Source organism: Sinocyclocheilus rhinocerous, unplaced genomic scaffold, assembly GCF_001515625.1.
Source record: "Sinocyclocheilus rhinocerous isolate Xijiao unplaced genomic scaffold, SAMN03320098_v1.1 scaffold352, whole genome shotgun sequence".
Classification (NCBI taxonomy): domain Eukaryota; kingdom Metazoa; phylum Chordata; class Actinopteri; order Cypriniformes; family Cyprinidae; genus Sinocyclocheilus; species Sinocyclocheilus rhinocerous.
Genome location: NW_015642448.1, coordinates 242,527 through 251,039, shown reverse-complemented (window position 1 = coordinate 251,039; position 8,513 = coordinate 242,527). Strand labels below are relative to the sequence as shown.

Here is an 8,513-nt window from a genome sequence, read left to right as displayed (position 1 = left end):
TTCTCGCTCTCTTTCTAATAACTTCATTAATAACTACATTAGAATGCTGTCAACGGCTCAAGCCTCCATTACCAGCTTTAAAATGACGTTTTGGAACTAGCAAAAGAGGGGTTGGATGAGATGCGGAAGAAGTAATCCTACTCATAATAGCGATTTAAGTACAAAAACCGGACGAATTCCTTTAAATATATCATCTGATCGATGTCTTGAGGTGTGGTAACCGTAGTATAAATGGAATAATTGACTCCGGGCCGTTGAATTATTAGAAAAATAATGCACACTCTGCTTCGCGTCGTGGCCGCATCACCACCTCGGGTGTGCATTATTTTTCTAATAATTCAACGGCCCGTCGTCAATTATTCCTTACATATGCACTCCCTGTAAGACAGGATAAAAATGACAAAAACACAACAAAATTAATAAAACTTAAATTAAATTAAAAAAATATTAGTATATCAATGATACCAAAATAACATTAATAAGTAAAACAAAATAGACTAATACGGTTTAATCAGAGTATCATGTAATTACTGTAATTCCGGAACGTTGACAGCAATCTATAGGCCTGTTGGAATAGTCTGTAAGCAATATTCTAGACTCTTGTGCAATTTTTGTGTGTCATGCATGAGTGACCAATAGGAGTTTTCAAATCAGTAACTTGAGGTTTCATGATGGTTAGGCCACTTGTGCCTTGTGTTGTCTTGAGAAAAAGATAAAATAGAAGAATAGAGAGACATTACTTCCTAGTTTAGATCAGTAAACTGGATTAAATGGCATTAGATGGGTGATTACCAGTCCCCTTGCTCTGATGTGATCCAGACCCTTTGCATGTCACTTTAATAAGGGCCTGGATGCAGAGAATGCCAGCAAATAGGGAAATCCAATCAGGACAAAGCTATTCCGATACCTCCTGTAGACCTGATTTGGGACTTGTATTGTTCATTTGAGACTTTGCTGATTTATGCACAGGACAGTCTGTGAACAGACAATGACAAGGAGGTCATATAATGTTGTATAATTAACCCATGTCTAATGGAGCAGTGCATTTAGGTATATGTACATGGGTCAAAGACGAAAAAGGGTTTTCAAACATCAAAACAATAAAAGTTTAATACATCTTACATTTTTTTCTCCATACATTAGAATGTCATGCTTAATTTTATTTTTTCTTAGCAAAAAACTATGACTATCATACATTTTTACGATGAGTTACAGAGTCAAAATGCCATTAAGTCTAACAATAATTCATATAACAAAAAATTGTCCAGTATATTCAGAAACAGAATTATTAGATTACAGTGCAGCCCCCAAATACTAACTAATTGTGATTTTTACCAATCTTTCTCACTGTCCTAACTACTAGGTTTTACCTATTTGTCAGCTAGAAGTTTGTAACCATTTAAAATATAATAAAATTTAGTATGATCACTTATTCTTTTATATATTTTAATGAGTACAGGTCAGAATAATTCTTTTTTACGTAAATATATCTGTTATGCTGAATGACAATGGAACATTATTTCACCTATATTTTGACATTTTATTCACAAGAGTTATTTGAAACGTTTAAGTAGAGACACTTTACTTGCATTTACAGTTTTTTTGAATTGCTAAAACACTTTTTCTGAATTGCTAAAACACATTTCTTGAAACCATCACTCATTTTCTCAAAACCTTAAACACAAATCCAAATACTCAAACTAAATTCACGAAACCTCTGACTCTTCCATCAAAATCAAACAATCGCTGCAAAACCATTTCACTTGCACTCAAAATCAAACGGTGCTCTCAGATCACACACACAATAAAAGTCAATAAAATAAACACTACAGAGCATTCATTAGACACTACAGAGAAAAATGGAGAACACAGCATCCAGAACATTACAGAAAAAAATTTTATTGTATTGAGTAAACAATTTTGCAATTCTGTAAAAAAGTATAGTAATTGCAACTGTGTAAGGTGAATATATTGCATAGGCCTGCTGTATGTACTGCAAGAATAGTATTGTGCTGAATACTGAACTGTACTGAATGCTTGTATATATTCAGCACTTGGATACTGAAAAAATACTGCAGTCCAACTGCAAAGGTCAAATAACACTCTAAATGAATAGCATGTTACAGTACACTCAAATACTGTAAGTTGTGCAATCGTAAAATCAGGGTCAATGAGAGATTCATTCTGTCTCAGCATCATGTCTTTGTGCTGAGACAGTCCAGCCTGAGGACTTTGTCCACATCACAAGTAATGTTGTCTTTTTTGCTAGACAAAGAGAAAAAAACCCTCTGGTCTGACAGATCCAGCCTTGATAACACTCTCTAAGCCTTACTCTTTCTCTCCTCATCCTCTTCCTCCTCATCCTCCACTTCTTACATATACTCTTGCTCCTTTCCTTCTCAGATTGTTTCCATCTATTGTTCGTATCATCATTCAGTCACCTGTGCCACTTGTGCACTCTGAGCTGGCAGTCTGAATCTGAATTATGTACAGTTGGTTTGATAACATCATTAGGAACAAGTGTGAACAATTTTGAATCGTTGTGTGTAAACGATGACAACTGTGCTTTAGTTGTGTTTAACTTTTGCCGCTTGTGTTTAGCATTTTGCAGCACAAATGCATCACAGTGTGATAAGTGTTTAAGTGAATGAGAATGTGCTTAGAGTTTTGCAAAAAGAGTGCATGAGATTTGCAAATAGAGCCTAACTGCCCTTAGAGCCTAACTGCCTGAACTTGTTTAAGGTTTAGCAGAAAGAGTGCTTTATTCGACAAATTGGTTTAAGCTAGGGAGAATTTGGCTGAGAGTGTTTTAGCAATTCATAAAAACTGTAATATGCTTTCTATGTATATAAAATCACTTTTGTAAATTTAATTTGATGTGAAAATTGACACCAAAATTGAATGTCTTGTTTTTGGCCCAAGTGCATGGCGTACCAAAAAGGCCAGGCATATCTCATAGCTACAGCCTGTCTTTGGTTATATATTTATGACCATCATTTGCGACTAGTTGTGAAATGGAGTTCGCTGCTTTAAGCTAATCAGTTGTCAGTCCAGATCTACTACATTTTTGCTTCACATTCAGATCCTAAACATTGAGACCATCTTCTTGATTCAGTTGCTCGGTCTCCTCGGTCTTATAAATAAACTTGTGATGCTTTGGTTAGTGAAATAGCGTGCAGAAAGCATCACAAGCATCACGAAAACAGGGCCAGTATCTGGAATATGTACTTTGGCCGCTACAGTAATGTTGTACGGTTAGTGTGGAAATAGTTGATGGAAATGCGCTTTTGCTGTCTGACTCTCCAAAAACAACTTTTCACAATTTATCCAGAATATTAGTCATTTATGGAGGTTTTCATAATGCTACAATTTATTTTTTGAAACAGCTAATGAGCTTGTCTGTCAAACCCACATTGTTTCACTGCTATTGTTGAGGTGTACTTTTTGTATAAAGCCTTATTGCCTCATAATGGTTTGTTTCATCACCAGTTGCAGGACATTCTAACCGTAATTGTTTTATGGCCGGATTTACATATTTGCTTAAGCTGATTGTGAAATGCTGTGTTTTAAATTCTTACTGCGTTGGTGCTACATATATCTCATTAGAACAGCTGTTTAGCCAAATCATAAAAAAGAGGAAACATAGTTGCTGTCAGGACAGGTAAATTAAGTTTTACACCTGCTTCAAATTTAAGTCACAATGGATTTGGATTTTCTGTTGATTTGATAGGATCACGACTGAATGAAAAACGCTTAGCTTGTGTGCAGCATGCATCCAAAATGATTATAAATGCATCCTGGTGAGACCCTGACACAGTCTGATATTGACAGTTTAATTATAATTTGGAGAAAACTTGGAGCTGTCAATTAAGAATGTATTAAAGACATGTTTGTTAATGGATGAACCGAAATGAAAGTCAACATGAAATCAAATTTTTTTTGGATCCCCAAGACTGCATTTATGTGATCAAAAAATACAGTAAAAATAGTAGTATTGTGAAATATTATTGCACTTTAAAATAGCTGTTTTGTATTTTAATATATTTTACAGTTTTATTTATTCCTGTGATGATAAAGCTGAATTTTCAGCATCATTACTCCAGTCTTCAGTGTCACATGATCCTTTAGAAATAATTCTAATATTCTGATTTTCTGCTCAAGAAACATTTCTTATTATTAGCAATGTTAAAAACAGTTGTGCTGCTTAATACTTTGGAAATGGTGATCCATTTTTTCATGATTTCTTTGATGAATATATAGCGCAAACAAACAGCATTTATTTGAAATAGAAATGTCTTTACTGTCACCTTTGGTCAATTCAAATGCATTTCTGCTGAATAGACAGTGACATGTTTGTGCAAGGAGGTCATCATATTGTATAATTAACCCTTGACTTGTGGAGCAGTAAATTTAGGTGTGTACATGCATGGCATACAAAAAAGACAAGGCAAATGCTGGTTATATATATTTATGACCAGCATTTGCAGTTACTTGTTAAATGGAGTTCTCTACATTAAGCTAAATCCAGATCTACAACATTTTTGCTTCACATTCAGATCCTAAGCACTGAGACCATCTGCTTGGTTTAATTCCTTGGCTTCAGTGGTCCTATGATTCTTTGGTTACTGAAATATTGTGCAAAAAGCATCATTAGCATCACTAAGACAGGACCAGTATCTGGTATATTTTACTTTGGTTGCCACAGTAATGTTGTAGACCTCCGCGGTAAGTTTGGAAATAGTGGACAGAAATGGAGTTTTGTTGTCTGAGCATGGCTAAAAACGCTCCAAAACAACTTTTCACAATTTTTCCATAATATTAGTCATTTGTGGAGCTTTTTTTTAAATTGTTTTTTTAAAGAACTGTGTTGTATTTGAATAGACTCAAATGTAAAAATGTAAAATATAAAATTTTAAATGTAATTTATTCCTGTGATGCAAAGCTGAATTTTTTAGCATCATTACTCCAGTCTTCAGTGTCACATGATCCTTCAGAAATCATATGCTGTAGCACAACTGTTTTAAAATGCTTAAAAGACATTTTTTCACATGATCACATGATTTTTTTTTTCATGATTCTTTGATGAATATAAAGCTCAAACAAACAGCATTTATTCAGAATAGAAATGTCTTTATTTATTTATTTTAGAGCCAGCACACATTTAGTGACATGTTGATGTAAAAGATTAGATTGATCTGTAATGGCTATTTTTTGTCTGCACTCTGTAGACTACATAACAATTGTGATCATGGCTAAAAACGCTCCAAAACAACTTTTCACAATTTTTCCATAATATTAGTCATTTGTGGAGCTTTTTTTTTAAATTGTTTTTTTAAAGAACTGTGTTGTATTTGAATAGACTCAAATGTAAAAATGTAAAATATAAAATTTTAAATGTAATTTATTCCTGTGATGCAAAGCTGAATTTTTTAGCATCATTACTCCAGTCTTCAGTGTCACATGATCCTTCAGAAATCATATGCTGTAGCACAACTGTTTTAAAATGCTTAAAAGACATTTTTTCACATGATCACATGATTTTTTTTCATGATTCTTTGATGAATATAAAGCTCAAACAAACAGCATTTATTCCGAATAGAAATGTCTTTATTTATTTATTTTAGAGCCAGCACACATTTAGTGACATGTTAATGTAAAAGATTAGATTGATCTGTAATGGCTATTTTTTGTCTGCAGTCTGTAGACTACATAACAATTGTGATTCCATTAAAAAAAAAAAATTGGCTCATTCTATGGAAAGACTAACTTTTTCTTTTGTTGCCACTTAGGTCATGCAGGCTGATAATGTTAACCAATAATCAAATATCTATTCGGCATTGTATTAGTAAATTCACTGTCTAATATAATGTCTATGTTTCAATATCCAATCCCACTCTTAGTAGTACCACTCTTTTTCTTGCTTTCGCTTTCGAATATGTCACATTATGTGAGTAAAATGGGTAATTCAAGTTTACTTTAAGATTATTATACAAATGTCAGAGCTGTGGCCTAGTGGTTAGTGCTCATGCTCCATACACACAAAGACATGAAGAGCCGTAGAAACATCTTTCCCCTGAAAAGACACGGTTGACTAGTAGTAGAAATAATTATCACCTTTAGTACAGTGGAAATAGACTGCCATAACCTGAGACCTATACCCAGAGCAAGACACCACGTAATGAGATTCAGACCAAGGCCACGCTCATCAGGTCTCAAAAGGTCTCAGGACTAATACTGCAAGATCATGGCTTCAACTCTGCTCTGTGCTGTTAATTAAAAACCCCAAGAATCATCTACAAATCTTTTATCGAAGAACTTTTATATTCAAGAGCTCAGACACTGGTTGTTTGGGGTCTGAAATTGTGGTTCTCTTCAGGAATGGGGTCTTTTTGATGCTTTGGAAAACTGTTAATTGTCTCTAGAGACAGAAGTGGCCATGTTTCTTCCTCTTAATTACAGGCCTTTTGACAACTCGCATTAACCTTTGACCCTCACACTGTGAGACATGCATGCTCACACGCACTCCAGAATTCCTAATGAGGGATTTTTAATGAGACAGACGAATTCTCTCCACATTCAAATGTGCATCTAGCACAGCGTTCCCTCTGATTATATATGAGAAGAATCCATATTATGGAGACCGTGAGAATGCGTCTATCCTTTAGTCGTCTCACAAAGCGCTAACATGAATGTCATTTTCTCTCTGGTCATCATTCATGGTGTCATTTGTGCTGTGCAGCATTCTTTCTATTTGCTGGGTCCTGTATTGTAATGTATGTGTGTGAGAGAGATCTTTTTGAAAGGCGTTTGGAGTGTGGAATGCTTGACAGCTGTTTTATTATATCTGGCAGGTTTGAAGGGGAAAACTGCTGGAATGAAGAAGCAGGAGATGATGAAATTAGTGCTGTTTGATTTGCATGTCATCTGATTCCGCCTTTGTGATTGGATCGTAACTGATAGGATTTTTTAGATTAATTTGCCATTGTAATTTGTTGAATATGATTTCAGTGGTGTTTTAGATGTGTCCACACTTTGGCTGAATATCCTGAGTGCGTCAGTTTCAACATCTTCTGGGAGCCTTGTGAATTGATAATAGAGTGTTATATAATATATATAATAGAGTGTTATATACATATATATATTCCGAAAAATATTAATATGTTACACACACATGTATATTGTATATCTTCAAAAATGTATCACAAAATATTGGCTTTTTTGTGATAATTCTTCTATGTTTATGTACATCACTGCTTTATCTTTGCAATATTCAGCTGTCGTCACATTCTCTCTCTCCATTTGAAAACACTCCTGTTACCCCTTAAACTTTTTTTTAGCGTGGAGTGGAGGGCTATTAATTTTGCTTATGTACCCAGGCCACCTCTCTCTCTCTCTGCCCTTTTCAAGCTGAGTGCTGCTCTCTGCTGTAGAGATAATTAGCAAGGCTTATTTGCTATGCTAATGAGCATCAACATGCATCTGCATAAAGGCCAATGTCTCTCCAGGCCTCTGTGCTAGTCAAAGTTGATGAGCCGGATGACAGTTAGCAGTGTTGGGGAAGCTGCTTTAAAACTGTAGCTTCCCAAATTACATGCTACTCATGATTTAAACTACAGTCAAACTGCACTGAAGTTTTTGTAAAGTTTCTGTAATATACAAATGATGTTATTCCTGTAGCTCAAACAGTAGAGCTTGGCGCTAATGATGCCAAAGTCATGGGTATGATTCCCAGGGAAAGCATGAAATGTGTGCATGTATGAACTCATAAAAATGTATATTTTGAATGCAATGCAAGTCGCTTTAGATAAGTGTTTGCCAAATGCATAAATGTAAATTTAAATATAATTAATTTTTATAATTTATCTGGCAAAAATGAGGTTCTGAGTGGCAGCATCAAAGGGATAGTTCACCCAAAAATGATAATTCTGTCATCATGTAGTGACAACCTTTCTTTTTTTTTTGCCATACATTGAAAGCCAGTGAAGTACAATGTTATTTGAACTCCAACATTCTTTAAAGTATCTTTCAGAGAAGAAACCAACAGTTGTTGAACACCAAGTTTTTGAGTAATTTTTGGGTGAATTATCCATTTAAAAGACACAATTACAGTACTGTACAATGAATATCATATGACAGATTTGTGTTTGAATAATATCAGCAAATGAAATAAAAAAACAAAAAATACAATAAATACTACCATATTGTATAAACACTTCACATTTTAATTTCACATTAGTTTATATTTTATGATTTTCATTTTAGGGGGGCTCAGCCCCCAATGAGGGTATAATATATATATATAAAATAAAATTAAAATGTTTGACTAATAGGGGTGGTATGCTAAATTGATATACCAAAAAGTGCAGTATTCCACTGTATTGCATAGATAGGTATGACATATAACTGAATAAGCCAAATACAAATCTTCATGATCTCACACAAACACACACACCTGTACACACACAAAATTTTACTGTTTGCATTTCTAGTACAACCCACTCTCCTTAGCTCAA

General features: G+C 34.4%; 1 protein-coding gene across 4 annotated transcripts in view; it reads left to right on the top strand.

Annotated features, from left to right (window-relative positions):
- ksr2 (kinase suppressor of ras 2) overlaps positions 1 to 8,513 on the top strand; it is a 105,292-nt gene that overhangs the window by 39,423 nt on the left and 57,356 nt on the right. The gene's annotated exons all lie outside the window — the stretch shown is intronic.